Source organism: Fundulus heteroclitus, chromosome 20, assembly GCF_011125445.2.
Source record: "Fundulus heteroclitus isolate FHET01 chromosome 20, MU-UCD_Fhet_4.1, whole genome shotgun sequence".
Classification (NCBI taxonomy): Eukaryota; Metazoa; Chordata; class Actinopteri; order Cyprinodontiformes; family Fundulidae; genus Fundulus; species Fundulus heteroclitus.
This window is the reverse complement of record NC_046380.1, coordinates 13125290-13140440: the sequence shown is the minus strand read 5'-3', so window position 1 is coordinate 13140440 and position 15151 is coordinate 13125290. Positions and strand designations below refer to the sequence as shown.

Here is a 15151-nt window from a genome sequence, read left to right as displayed (position 1 = left end):
CTGGCTCCCAGGTAACAAACATCTGGTCCAGGGATGGGAGGGCGGTTGCGCATTTGCTCGCACGTTCAGAAGCGACACACGCCTGACTGCCCCTGCCTTCTCTAATGAACTCGCTCTCACACGCAGGGGCGCACACACTCAGAGACTCTGGTTTATTAGTCATGAGGATGAAAAGGTTTGCCCTCAATCAGGCTCTTTTGCACGGGATGGCAACTGGCCGCCCTAGTTGCTAACAGCTGGTCGGACAGAACTCGTCGGTAGGTGAAGCTCACAGGCCCTACAGACGCAGCGAGGTCCAATTACATCTTTACAAGAACAATTAGCAAATAACTCTGTCTTCGGGGAAAAGAGACCTCAAGAATTAGGTAGAGTAAGGCTAATGTACGGTTTATGGAGGAAAGGGAACTGAAATTACGTTATTGAAGAAAATATTTTCAGCAACGTCACGAGTCAAAGATTATTTTCAATCAAAAAACTACAACAACTTGTAATTTAAATATCTTTTTGCAATGTGTGTGGTTTTACCATTCTCAAAATGAAATAAAGAGAGCAGAGATAAGCAATGGGTGCAGCTGCTGTCTGCTGACAGCTCGGGGTTTATTACACTCTCAGGCCAGCACACACCAGCACTGGGCCGCCCCTGGAGCTCTCTGGGGACTAAATGGATATGAAAAAAGGGTTAAGGATATCTCTTTATTTATAGAAATTCAGAGAGACATTCGACTACGTTTGAGTGGCAACCTTTATGACGACAATATCTTACAAACTCCTTTTTTGTGACAAACATGAAATCTGGAAAGATGTTTTTTTTCTCTCATGTAGCTGAGCACAATTTAAAAAAAAAATAAACATATGAAACCCATACCAGCAGAAAACAATGGGTTCATATATAAAAAAATTAAAAATGAGTGTACATTTTTTTTATTTAATTTTTACCTTTAAAGTTGACGAGTCTGGTAAATATGTTGAAAACTGGACTTAATTGGCCACAGAGCCCATCCAAACTTAACTAGAACAAACATGTTGAAAGTCAGCCGTTTTTCACAAAAAAACAAAATTCCAACTATGTTTGAACTTAAGTTGAAGTTTTTATTTTTTTTAAAAAAAGGCAGTTAACCTTTAAATTTTACACTACCTTTTCATGTAGCTTCTATGGACAACAATGTATGTGTGTCTATTTACCAAAATGTTGCTTGAGGGTGGGCTGTCTAAAATAATAGCTGAAATTATCTTGCTTTGCAAGATCCTTTGATAATTCGAGACGACGGACGGCACATGTCGGCTGGCAGTAAAGACGAGTTCCTCTGTAGTTGGTAAAAGGTAGCAGTCTATTGTTTCATGAGACTAAAAGGTGACATCTCAATTTCTCCAGGATTAATTAATTAAATTCCTCTTAATTGAATCCAATATTAACCTTGTAACATGTGACAACAAATAAGCTACCTTTTTTAAGGAAAGGAGAAAGCTAACCATTAGTGCAAAAAGGAAAAAATATGTGTGAGGATGAACAATACCAAATGAGTATAAAAAAACTAAAAAATAAGTAAAGTAAATAAAAGATAATAGTCATTATAAGTCATAATAATGAGACAAACAAGTGATTATTTCTAATAACTGCTGTGAAAAGGATTTTAAACTTTATTAATTTTAGTGTTTGAATTAAATGTATAAAAAAAAACGTTTAAAACCCAACAAACCAGCTGCTGGCAATAAGTCTCTTTTCACTTTGCGCACAAAAGTGTTGTGACAACGTCATGGAAGTATTTCCTCAATGAAGCAAGTAGATACATGTTAATTAACACACCTATGCACAAATGTATTCAGCACTCACAATGCTCCGCAAAGCTAATAGATAATTAAACTGTACTAAACTATATTAGCGTCTGCGGTGGCAAAAATAGGAAAAAAATAAATGAGCAGCACAACACACAAACTAAACCAAATTTTTTATTATTTGGTTTAGTTTGAAAAATCTTCTCTATCCTTGATCTCATGCAGGTACAACCGCTTGACTGCCAGCAAGTGAGAATAGGGGAGGATGAAGAGAAAAGGGAAAACAGAGAGGGATGCACAGAAGCTGGGAGACATTAAGACCCAAGCAGCTGTAAAGGGCTATAATAAAATATGTGCAGATAAAGTCAGGAAGAGCAGAACTTCCTAAGAAAATATTTATCATTCCAGAAACGTTTGGCTACAGAGAGGTTTGGAATTAATTTGTGTTTTCTTAGGGGGAAGGAGGAGGGGGGGTGCCTTCACCGTACAGGATGGGGAATTCTCCACATCCCAGGACTTTTTGGGCTGCTGCTTATTCACAATTTATTAGACCGGGTAATAAGAACCATGAAGGCTGAGGGGAGAGAAGGGGATATCAACTGAGAAGGGCCTCAGGTCAGCCATGGAGAGGCAGTCCAGAAATGGGGCCTGGTGTTATTAGGAGAGGAACCACAGTGTTAAATCAAACACAGTCGAGCCCACACGTTCAGTATGTGGTCTGAGCACGCCGCTCGGCAGCCTCCAGCAGACCCCTGGATGTTATTGGTGGGGCTTAAAATACAGGAGATTTAGCAGGATTTACAGCCCAGTGAGAATAGAAATGCGATACGGGTGCTATCTAAACTAATATTCTCCTTTTCTCTGAAGGTGTTCTTCAGATAATTGAAACTGACAAGAAACGATGTGCGTAGACTGTAAAGGACAACCTAATGGGGAGAGTGAAATTTCCGAGCATCAGCCTCGGTGCAACCTATAAACGCGTCTTTACTTCCCAACGTAATCATTTGCAAATAAAAACAACCTGGGGTCAATGAAAATGGACGTAGCCTACATAAAAACTGTGTTTTTTTATTATTATCAAAAATAATAATAAAAAAAATACAACTAATAATAAAATAAAATTGCATTAAACGTTTCATTAAATCTGTTTTTTATGATTCCCTCCAAATGACCAAAGTTGATCGTTGCAGCTATAACTCTGCAGTTGAGCAATGTGACGGAATGCGAGTTAAAAGAGGGAGCGAAGCAGAGAGAGACTTTCTGGTCCGAAGCCATAAAGGGGTCCTTGGAAAAGAAAAATATATTTATATATGAATACCAGCTTTGAAAAGTGCTCAAGTGTGGCTCCCCTAATTTGCTTTAATGACGGTCTCTGCGTGGCTGCTGGAGGCCTGTCAGTGAATTGGGTGTAATCTTCTCTAGTTAGGCAGAGAGTGAGCAGAAAGTGTAGCACTGATTCAACCAGAACCAAGAAAAACAAAGAAGTTCAATTAAAAGTGAAGGCCCTTCACGCACTTATACCCCGGATCTTTACACAGCGCGGCGAGGGCCAAATGCACCTTTTACTTGAGCCCTGCAACTTTAAACAACTTCTTAATAATTCTGAACGAAAGACGAAGATAATGGTGTTGTGAAACCTGACGGGATTTTATTGTAATTTTTAATAGCATTTGATTTTAATTAAATTGACATCCAAATGCGCTTATATGAGACCTTTGGCATTAAAAATATAAATACAGTCATGTAAATAAATGATAGTTTTTACTAATATTCCCAGCTTACATAAAAAAATACATTTAAACTACTGGCCATATATGTAATTTAATTAAAACGTTTGTCTATTTTATTGATTTTATTCTTATGTTTAATTGAACTAATTAAAAAAGGATTTTAAAAATGTAAAATGACCCAGCATTTTAAAGTAATTTATGCAAATTAAGTTTTTCGCTCTGTTAATTGGACGAATTTGGCACTTTTTGCAACGCGGCGCATTTCGAAATATAAGCGTCATGCACAGAGAAAAAAAAAGTCGACAATAACTTTTGGTATGAAAAACAATTAAAGATGTTATAAACTCACCATTATGAACGTCTAAGCGAATGCAGGGAAAAAAACAAAACAAAAAACAACCGTAGTCAATCAGAGCAGCCGCCGCTCCATGCCTGGAGGAGCTTCCCTGAAGACTTCTCTGTCCCGAAGTGAGCGCTCCTGTAGTCTCGGAGCTCCTCGGCGTGTATGAGAAAAGATTTTACAAAAATAAATACATAAATACAGCAGGCGCTGTCGGTTTGCAGACTCCGGGTGACGGCTTTCTGCAAACACTCACTCGGCATCGATCTTACTTCTTGCTCCTCTGCGGCTCCAGGAGGAGTGTTTGCTTTCCCGGCGGTAGGGAAGTGTTAAGTAAATGAGCGAAGATTTTTTTTGTTGTTGTTCCTCCTCCTCCCCCTCCACCGCCTACTTCTGAGCAGGGCGCGCGCGCTGCGTAGCAGTGGCTGGTGCTGTGTGCGCGTGCCCCCCATCAGCTTCTGGTCACTTTGGCCGTAGTAGCAGAAAAGGCTTTCTCTCCGTATCTATGCTTTAAATCTGTTGTTTGGTCAAGAGCTCTTCTCCGCGCCCGGTTGCACGGCGACCCTCCAAATATCCGCAGGGGCTTTTTTTTTGTCTTTCGGATGCTGCAAACCGTCTGTAGTTGCTGCAGATGTGAAGATTTCTCACATTTGTGCTCAGACTGCAGAATGTTGAGAGGTTTATGTAGACCAGGGGTCACCAAACGTTTTGAAACTGAGAGCTACTTACTTCATCGGTACTGTGTCACACGGAGGGCTACCAGTACTGACCTTGGAACTAGAAGAGTTTCCCAATAAACACATTTGCAATCCTTTTTTTCTTTTCTTTTTTTTCTTTTTTTGAGATATTGTCATTTTTAAATCTACGTAAATGCAAGTGTGATGGCAACAGACTAAAATAACATTTTAGATGCAGCTCACTGGAGGGTTCTGCTAGTATTAGAACAGGCTTAAGGGTGCCACTTGTGGTCCTTGGGGGGCTACCTGGTACCCGTGGGCACCTTGTTGGTGACCCCTGATCTAGACTTGTGTTGTCTCTGCTGCGGCCTGATACTTAACGGTATACTCTAGAACTTGTGACAAATGTCAAATTGTATTTAGGCAACTTATTTCACAAGAATTCCCTTGTTTTTAAAGTTAATTTTACTCTACAGTTGTAGAGGTTTTATTCTTCCTTTTCTTTTGCTGTGAGAAAAACAGCGTGAAAAATAATAGGAAAATAGTTATTGTGACTAAAGAAAAACTAAAATCCCTATCTAAAGTCCATAACCTAATCAGTAAAAGTTGTGTATTTGATTAATAGACCTATTTTATTATACTGAACACTTCAGGAAAATTGCTTTGAGAATAGCTCCCGGATTTTTTTTTTTCGCATAAAGTTTTTGTTTTATATTAACATCTTTTCAGAATATGTAGCAAGGCAATTAATGTCAAATAGTACATTATTAAGATATTCTATCTCTTCAACTAACAAGATTGCCCATTTTACGTTTAAATCATTAAATTTCACCTTAATATTGTGTACAAATTTGTTCCCATGCAATTTATTACTATTATATTAGTTATAAAATATATTTTCTTAAACAACTGAACAATGGTAATGTTTCCCTGATTATTGGAACTACAATGCATATTGTATATTTTTATTATTCAAGCAATTTAATTTTTGTGGCTTTTGTGTGAAAGGCCTTCAACTAACATTTAAATATACGAAAGGTGATGCAAAAAGAAAAACAACAGATAATACTGAAAACTAATATTCTAGTTTACGAGCTGACGCCTTAGATACTTTCCTTGGAATAGATGGAATAGATGATAGATACTTGAAGGTTAGCAAAACAGTCCCCGTGGTCTTTGCAACACCTGCTGAACAGGAAATCAGTATTTGCCTCATGTCCGTTAGACTGCAACCGTCATTTCCAGAGGTTCCCCCTCAAAATGAGGAAAAGTGCTGCAGGTGTGCCATCCCCTATATGTGTATGTTAATGTCAGTTTAATGTGTGATCAGCCTATGTGCCATTGTCTCTGTGTGATTTCTGTAACTTGAGAGTGACCATTTCGCAGGAATGAAGTGTGAGTTGGGAGGAAACAGGTCCTCCTGAGCAGGAACAACAGGATGGTCTTGCTGAAGTCATCCTCACAGCCACAGACACGGGATATGTGAGGGCACCTGGGTGAAGAATCCTGCTATTTTACATCTGGGACGGTGTTGACATGGCTGAACTTTTAACATGGAGGAAGATAACATCTTTCAGGGTTTTATGACTTTCATAACAGATGGATTACTCAATATTTTCTTCTGTTTCGGTTTGCTTTTGATGATTTCTGTTCTCATTTTTATTGATCTATGAATCAAAACAAACTGTGCATCGATAAACATACTAAAGATTTCTCAATACTTCCTAATTAAGAAATAGCTGGGCAGAAAAAAAAAAATCTAAATCGAGTATCAAAGCTCCCTGGAGAATTAGTTTCAGTTCAGAGGAATTTCCACCCACGTTGTTCCTTCACTATGATCTGATAACAATTTCTTCTGTTAAACTGTGGCTTTTATCTACAGTTGTTTTAGGCATCCAATCAAGCACAGGTCTCTCCTGTTTGGTACATTAGGTGTGAAAATAACACTACCAGCAAGTTATGGGAAAAATGTGTAAAATTTCAAACTTCCAAAACAAAAAAAAGATTTCTGCAACAACAAAAAAAAAAACATGCTAGATGCTACTAAAGATTGAGAAATTTATGCTTTTAATTCTTCTGATTTTAGTTTAATAATAGGGTTAATATATGAAAAAAGATTGAACTGTTCAGCACAAGGTTAGGCTTTACAGAGAGCATGGCACTATTAGCTAATATCTGTATGACCCTCTGTGTGTTAAAATAACATATGTCTGGATCTGATTATTTGATAATAAGATCTTTTTAGACCTAAGGACTCCATTTATTACATTGTGATGTATTAACATAGCGATCCTTCTTAAACCTTATGTCCGCTCTAAAAGTATTGTCGATCTCACAGGTGTCTTCTTTCTTTGCCTCAAGGTAGGAAACATTTTAAATAAAATGTTTCCACACACTGCATTACTCCCTTTTTTTCATGAAAGTGGCAGATGTGGCCAAAAGGTTGCTTTTCAGGTCACACATTGTTGTCTTGTTGCAGTCTTTTTACTCTTTTTTTTTTTTTTGTTGGTAACATTAGTGGTTACAAATGATTCAGCAATGCACACACCTTATGACAGAAATGTATTTCACTAAAGACAGAATCAGTTGTGTTATCAGCTATGTTCAGTACTGTAGATCAGCTTCTTCATCTGTTTAGATAATACTAATTAGCATATGATTAAAGCTGGTGAAGGTATTGCTATTGATTGCAATTGTTATAGATGTTTAGTATTTAGAAAAAAAAAATTATGTTAACAAAAGTTGGTTGAGCTGGACATGTCAATAAAGAATGTTCAGAAACAACATGTAAAGTAAATAAAAGGTAATTTTTTTTATTCAGCAAACTACTGTTATGTCTCATTGCATTATCAATAGAGAATGATGGAAGTACCCCCAGATTACAATCTTTGCCATGCTTAATATAAAGTTTTATAAAAAAAAAAAAAAACTGCTTCTATTTCCTATAAGGGTTAGTTAAAGTTGCACCTATAGTGAAACAATAACCTTTGCCCATACAAGAACTAGTCTGCTTTTGGTTTAAAAAGTGGTGAATCAGCCCTTTGCATTTCGTTGAGTGGAAATATATAGTGGAGAAAACCTACCATTGTCTTTGTGTTCCTCTTTTGGTCTCAGCTGTCTGTCTCTCCATCTGCTGACACACACATACTGTTATTGTCTGTTGTCAATATTCCTCTGATTGTTCTGTAGAGGGGGGAAACCAGTTGCTTTGATTGTCAGCAGACTTTCAAATAATAAACGGTTCTGTTAAACATGTGTAAACTAAAAAATATATATATTAATATCTATATGTGAATTTAAAGTTGTTGTTGTTGTTTTAGGGACACTGTAAACAGTTTAAATTAGTAAATTAATACTTTTCAGTGCTGTTGTCATACCCAAGTAACTTAGCGTCCATGTTTTTAATTGGTGCAATTGCCTTTATTTTCCAAATGATTTGACTAAGGTATAGGGCTGCAAGATGTGAGTTATTTCCAGAGATGGTTAGAGTTGTTTATTTTTACTCAAATAACAAAGTAATCATCCCAAAAATTACTCAAGTAAAGGTAAAAAAAGTATTTGGCAAAAAAAAAGGCCGACTAAGGACTGAATACCTGAGTAGTACAGTTTAATCTAAATTTGATGTGTGGAAATGATGTGATCTTGCAGACAAAATATAAAATTATGTGCAGGTTTTGGTACTTAATAAAACAACAATTAATAAACATAAATCTCATTGGTACAAACTAAGTTCAGGAAGAAGAGACACACATTTCCAAATCTCCACAACATAAAACCTTTGAAACCAATACTTTATGAACAATAAGTAATTTATACAGGTTAGAAGAGTGCAAAGCGCTTCAAGTAACTCAAAGTGAGCAGAGTATCAAGAAATTGCACTTACATAAGAGTAATTCAAATTAATATTACAGAGGTGGATATAAACAGTATGGGACAATGAACTATGTTACTTAAGTATATGTAACTAAGGAAGTGTAAGTAGTTACTACCTACCTCTTGCAAATGCATGCTGGATAATGTGTGATATTCTGATAAAATACACAATTGTGCCACTATTACAAAATTTAGGCTTTGTACAAAAATACTGCATATCAACAAAAGAATACTATACTCACAAGGAAAGAAGGTGGTGGCTGGATCATGCTTTAGGGCTACTTTGTTCAGAAGGAAATGTTCTTTGTTTTTTTCAAGGTGGATGAAATCATGAACCGTTGGGAGCAAATATTGATCGGCGACCATGAGAAGTTCCTACTTAAGAAGGCTGAATGCTAAAATTACATCAACAAAGTTTCATTGTACAGAAAATATACCATAAAATGATTAACTTTTGTTTAATTCTGACAAGGGGATCTCTTTTGATAACAGCATGCACAAGTATCAGATCTACTATACTCAATAATCTTGTTTTACCACGTAGACAAACCCAATTCAAAAACAGGAATTAGTAGTAAAACTAATAGATAGCAGAATGTATACTAGATGTTTTTCTCAACTGCTGCTTCACCACCAACCACCAAAAAAAAAAAGTTGCTGCAAAGTTGTTTGACTTAAACTAATGAGCACCATTCTACTTAAATATGGTAGTGAAAGCAACCGTTTGACAGATTTGTCCACAACCCCAAGAAGTCTTCAGTTTGCTTTGGGTTTGGCACTGAATGCCACTCCATATGATTCACATCACTGTTGTGTTCCTCACAACATTCAGGGGCCCCTATGTCCTGGGTGGAAGCATCTGGATTTTCTTCTGTTTTCCATTTGTTCATTTGGACTTTTTTCTTTAGAAACCAAACTGTCCTTTGAAAATAATTCCTATGGTTGATTTATTTTATTTTATTTTTTTTTTTACATTTTTGCTTGAGGATTATTCTCTAATCAATCTGGTAGTAACCATGGAAAAAGTCACTCCTTTTTCTGATAAAAAATTATGATAAAATAGAATAGTATATTATATAATGTCAGTGAAAGTGAATTTCTTAATGAAAAACCGAATTAGATGAATATGATGCCGTGATGCCAACAGCTTCAATAGTTTATCTGGAGAGCAGTAGGTACATTTTCCATCCTTTCTAAAAACCTTTGTAATAAACACACTCAGGCTCTCATTTCAGCATAAATAAAGACCGTTAATAAGCAGTTCTCTCATCCAATTGGACAGCTTTCCTTCCAGACATTTTTGCATGGCCCTTTCTTTTAACTTGAGACCTCTATTGTGAATAAACAGGATCATTTAGGGTCAGTCCATTCTTTCTAGAAAATGTTAAATCAATCACTTAGCAGTGCTACAATCATCGATAAGAAATTGTAAGACAGTAAAGTACTTCTAGGCTAATGCAAAAAGCCTCCTTTACCAAATAAAAGTGTAACTGCAAGTATATTAGCAAGTGGGCACTAGCTGTATGTTTTTTGATAAATTCCAGCTCTTACAGTTACTCAGTACCTATGCCAACACCCATCCCCATCCCTTCAAATTGATTCTGAGTAACAAAAGGTTAGAGGTTAATATATTCTGCTGTATACTCGGATGCCCTTTCAAGATGCTGGTATGTCATCAGTTGTTACAGACAAGGAATTATTAATGCTGATGGATATACAGTCATATGGATATACAGTCATATTCAGTGAATCGTGATGAGGCTCGATTCAGATTCAAAGTACCTTTTGAATATAACAACCTTTAAGCAAACATTTAACATACTTTTTTATTAAACCCACATGTCTGTATTATGGACTTTTTTTCTTCAAGAGAAAAATCATTACGATTACCAGAAATAAAGGCTTGATCACATCAATTTGTGTGTATTTAATCTATGTAATGGTTTCCCTAAGTGGAATGAGTTACTAAAATGAATTAACTTTTCTAATTTATTGAAAAGGTCAATAAACTCAATGTTTGCTAAAGATTTTAAAACTATTTCCTCAACGCTCCATTTTTTGAGTTTTATATTTCATTTTTATTAACATTAGGAAGAATAAATCTACGGGCAAATTGCACCTTTACTCAGCTGGCTGGACTTTTAGGCAGGTTGTTGATGAACTTTAAACTGCCTTTCAGCTGCTGCAGAAATCACTAATGGACATAAAGCTGGTTTTCAATGCGTATCAAACAAATGGGATGTTGTTTTTCTGAAACTGGTCCAATCTTTCAAATAATGTTGGTATCCTTGGGCTGGAATACGTTATTTGCATAATTTCACAAAAATGTGGATATTTGGTTGGAATAAAGCCTTTCTTTTAGTGTGCATAATAAGCATTTAGTAAAAAAAAAAAAAACGCTGAAAGATTGACTTGGCTTTTATATTTGTAGTAAGGCCTGTTTTTATGAAAAATAAAAAACTTGCTCAGGCTTAATTTCTACAAGTTTGTGAATGTGGAGACAGTATTATTTTGCATGCTGGTTCCTCCGTACTTTGTTGTTCAGATTTTGTGTAACACTATCGTTAATCTCTGATAACCGATTGATTTAGAGCACAAATTCGACTATACTTTAGCATTTGGTGTCTTGGCTCTCTTTTAGCCCAAGGAGACAATAGCACTGACATATTTTAGATAGCTTTAGAGAACTCAGACGTTTTTCTTATTGTGGTAGAACAGCATCATCTTATTTTCACCCAGGGCTTTGATCTGTCTGGAGAAGTGTAAAGCTCTAACTGAAACTAACAGAAGAGCGCAACAGCTCTACCATCCATCCATCCATCCATCCATCCATCCATCCATCCATCCATCCATCCATCCATCCATCCATCCATCCATCCATCCATCCATCCATCCATCCATCCATCCATCCATCCATCCATCCATCCATTTATTTTCTGGTCAAGAACCCTGACCTTCGACTTAGAGGACCTGACTCTGATCCTGGTTACGTCACAATTAGCTCCAAAGCATGCTTGAAGTCATGGCTTAAAAGATCCCGACAGAGCCACATCATCTTAATAAAGCAAATATAAGGTCTTGCGGTTCCCACACCAGAAAACGTCCTCTCCACAACTACAACTTGAGATCCTGTCCATAAGTACCACAACCAGGATTGATAACAAGTGCCAGCCCTGGCAGAGTCCAACTAACTATAAAATACCTTTTAAGGTATAAAACAGGCCTACAAGCATTTGCAACATGTGGGCGCCTAGATATATCTATATAGTGTTAGTAACACAGAAAGACATTCTTCAAGAGTAAGGGCAAAAAAGGCAGTTCAATGAGAGCAGCACGTCTCAAAATTCAGAAACTTTCACGTGTGCATCGATTGTCTGCAATGTAGCATTTTTTTAATTATTATTTAGAGAAAATGTATTAAATTCTCAGATTGAGTGATGTAAGCTGAGTTACAGAAAAGACTAAGTAAAGAGTATTCAAGGTGCAAGTCTGAGTCTTTACTGAGAGAAACGAGATGATAGACGCACGCATACAGCAGCCCTCATAATGCACAAATGCTCTCCAATTCAGTCCCTGCCGTTCTACGCCCCTCCTCACCCCCTTCATTACCCCCTACCTTTCAGGAATGTGGGAATGATTGCCTTAATTTTATACCACGCACGGCTTCCTTTGGTTCAATTTTCACCAACACCATAAAAAAAGAAGCAGTTGTAAGGTCAGCAAGAACCCATCTGGTTTTGCCATTGCTGGAACTTTAATGACCAGGTAATAAAAGTTCAATTTGACAGAAATTACAACAGATGTTTCGGGCTGAATGCCTCAGACATAGTTGGTTTCCACGAGAGGATGAAACTCCAGCCTGCAGAACCTGCCCACTCGTCTGATTTGCTGTAAAGAAATGTTTGTGCAGCATGAGAAAAAGCATGAGGAATGCACATAGAACAATACAACAAAACAGAAATAGACATTTAATCTCTTGTTCATTTTTCTAAAGTTAGTATTATGTCCAATATAGGAACGCTTGTCATCCAGTCATTTCATTCCAAGAGGCCGTAGGTGTGCATCCCACCCCTTTTGCCACAATTTGTTTCATTCTTCAGGCGTGGGAAACTATCTTCGGATGTCACCTTTCTCACCTAAAACAGGAAGAGTACCAAGTGCATTGAACATTTAGGAATTTATCAATGTAAATGTAAAACTGAGCAGCCTTAAGGCAGGTATTCATGCACCTATGATGTTTTCCCACGTGAGCAAAAAAAGCATCTGAGACTGTGTCAACCTTCTTTAAAGTGCATACAGTTCTGCTCCATGTATTGCATCTCATGTCAGTCAACAAGATATCATTCGCATCTGTGACAATATTTGCCGTTTATAACAGAAACCCCCAAAAAGCAGGGCGCAACTAGCTTGAAGAAAACCGAGCTGAAGGCACTTGCGATTGACAGTTGTTCTCAGTTCGCTTGATTTATATTTCCCCTATGAACCCAAATGAAGCAAAACCTCAAGCAGTCTCTCATATGATGGATGATCTCCTGAGAGAATTCCAGTGCGTTTTGCTTCTTTTTTTTTTTCTTAAACCCTCTAGCCACAACTGGAACCGAGACACAAAAACACACTTTCAAGTCTTCCATTTCCTGTGCACAAGCTCAGAAGTGAGACCGATTCAGTCTCACTAGTTCCCACAAACGCAGGAAAAGTGTCAGAGTAAAAAAAAAAAAAAAATAATAATAATCTGCCCTGGAAGTGTAGGGGAAATTTTTTTTCAACGCTCTCTTTCTCTCTCTGTCAGACAAAAACAAGGCAGGTTGAGGGTATAGTATTACTGTTTTGGCCATGTGACCACAGGAACAGGGTGAAATATTTTTACCACAAGAAGAAGGCCTATTGTTTAATTTGCAGCTTATATTTTCAGCTTCCTGGTGATTGCTGGGAAGTTGCATTGCTGAGAGATGACAATGCTTCCCTGAATGTTTTTCCTTCAGGTAATAGTTTTGTGAGAAAACGCCTGGTGTCAGCCAGAGTTCAGACGTAAACAGCAATCATTTACTTGATAACTGTCAATCTACAATCACTTCTCCCGCATAGCAAGCAACAAGTAAACTGTGACAAACAGGATTGATTGGTTGTAGTGTTGCATAGAAAGCTGTGCAGATGAAACACGCTGTTCCTTTTGCATTTGCAGCAGTTTATTTATTGTTTATTTAAAAAAAGACAGCCTTTAGGTTTTATTCAAGCAATGTGGTTTAGTTGAAAATGTTTTGAGACCTGTTTTTGCAGTTTAGAGTTTTTCCCTGAACTGATAAATTTGTTTTCAACTTTTTCTTAGCTAATGGGAACTTTATTTGTTATGCATCACAGAAACCTTCTGAGGTAAATCCCACAAAACTGGAACTAACATCAGGCCTTCTGCTTTAAAACGTACACGTTTCACTCTCAATAAATCTAAAAACAAATAGGCACCGACTGGTTACTGGCATCCAGGTATAGTGATATCAAAACTGCTAAAATGTGACATCATCCAGTTCTTACGGCCTTAAAGAAAGTGCATGAGTCCTCGTTTGGAAATGATTCAGGTTGCAAAAAAAAAAAAAAAAAAATCACTCTTTTTATTGCATCACTGTTTCATAACTAGTCGGCAAACGACATCTTTCAAGCAGTTGACTGCGAGTTAGGCACAGGAACAGATAACTACCCAAGCAGCGCACCAGCTACAATCAACTTTTTATTCTTCAGCTTCTATAGAGCAGAATTGCTAAAAGGGACAACACTGGGCACAGGAAACTGTTGAAAATGTTCTACTAAATTTAGCTAGTGTTTAACAAAATAACAATACATAAGCATTGCAGATGATGATTTTCTAACAGTATTAACATACACTCGCCAGCAAGTACTGGGTTAGGCCCCCTTCTCGGTGTTTGCTCATCTGCTTTCACACACACATGAACTTTAATGACATCCAAGGCATAATCCATAGGTTTAGTTTGACAGTGATTTTACCTTTGCGGCAATAATAACTGGAGATCTTATGGGAAGGCCTTCTAAATCGTTTAGATGTGTGCTTATGGGACTTTTTGAGCATTCACCGAAAAGCAGGGTGAGACACTGATATTGGACAAGAATGTCTGAATATCAGGATCTGTTATGATTCAGTTTCCTGTTTTTAACTGACAGAAATGACACCCATTGTTGATATCCTGGTTATGAGAAGTATTTTTTGAGCTACTGTTGAATTATCATCTCAGACCAGTCCATCCATTTTCCTCTGAAGTCTAACACCAAAAACACATTTTAGTCCATTCAAATACTGCTGGTAGGATAATACCAAAAGATGACTGAGTAAAACATCTAGTTTCTTCATTACATAGTCCAGCTTATCTTACCATGTAACTTTCAAAGTCACACATCTCCTTTCTTTTCCATTGTAATGTGCAGTGTGAAGTTGGGTCCTCTTTGCCCTATATGGACGCCTTAATAAATTAGGTTGCTGCCATGCAAATGGCTTACTTACTTTTTATTAACATGTAATTGAACAGGAATACCTAGTAAATGATTGGTAAGTTTATATCTGGTGGTGTGGTGCTGTTTCGAGGCCAACAACAGCTAGCATAGCTGTGACTGGCTAAGATTTTGAGGGATAAAGCCTAGAGGTCAAACTCAGTGTAAGCATCTTTTTAAACAAAAAAGGCTCAGTTTGATTCTGTGAACCTCTGTCAAATAGCATTATTCTTTAGAGGTCTTAAAATATCAGCTGTCATGTG

The 15151-nt window shown here is 37.1% G+C and overlaps 1 protein-coding gene across 2 annotated transcripts in view; it reads right to left on the bottom strand.

Annotated features, from left to right (window-relative positions):
* Window positions 1-4187, bottom strand: part of eya2 (EYA transcriptional coactivator and phosphatase 2) — a 36975-nt gene extending 32788 nt beyond the window's left edge. For both annotated transcript variants that reach the window (XM_036152073.1, XM_036152074.1), the window contains exon 1: window positions 3853-4187. The gene's annotated coding sequence lies outside the window, so the exon portion shown is untranslated. The remainder of the gene's footprint in view (window positions 1-3852) is intronic.
* Between the last annotated feature and the right edge of the window lie 10964 nt (window positions 4188-15151).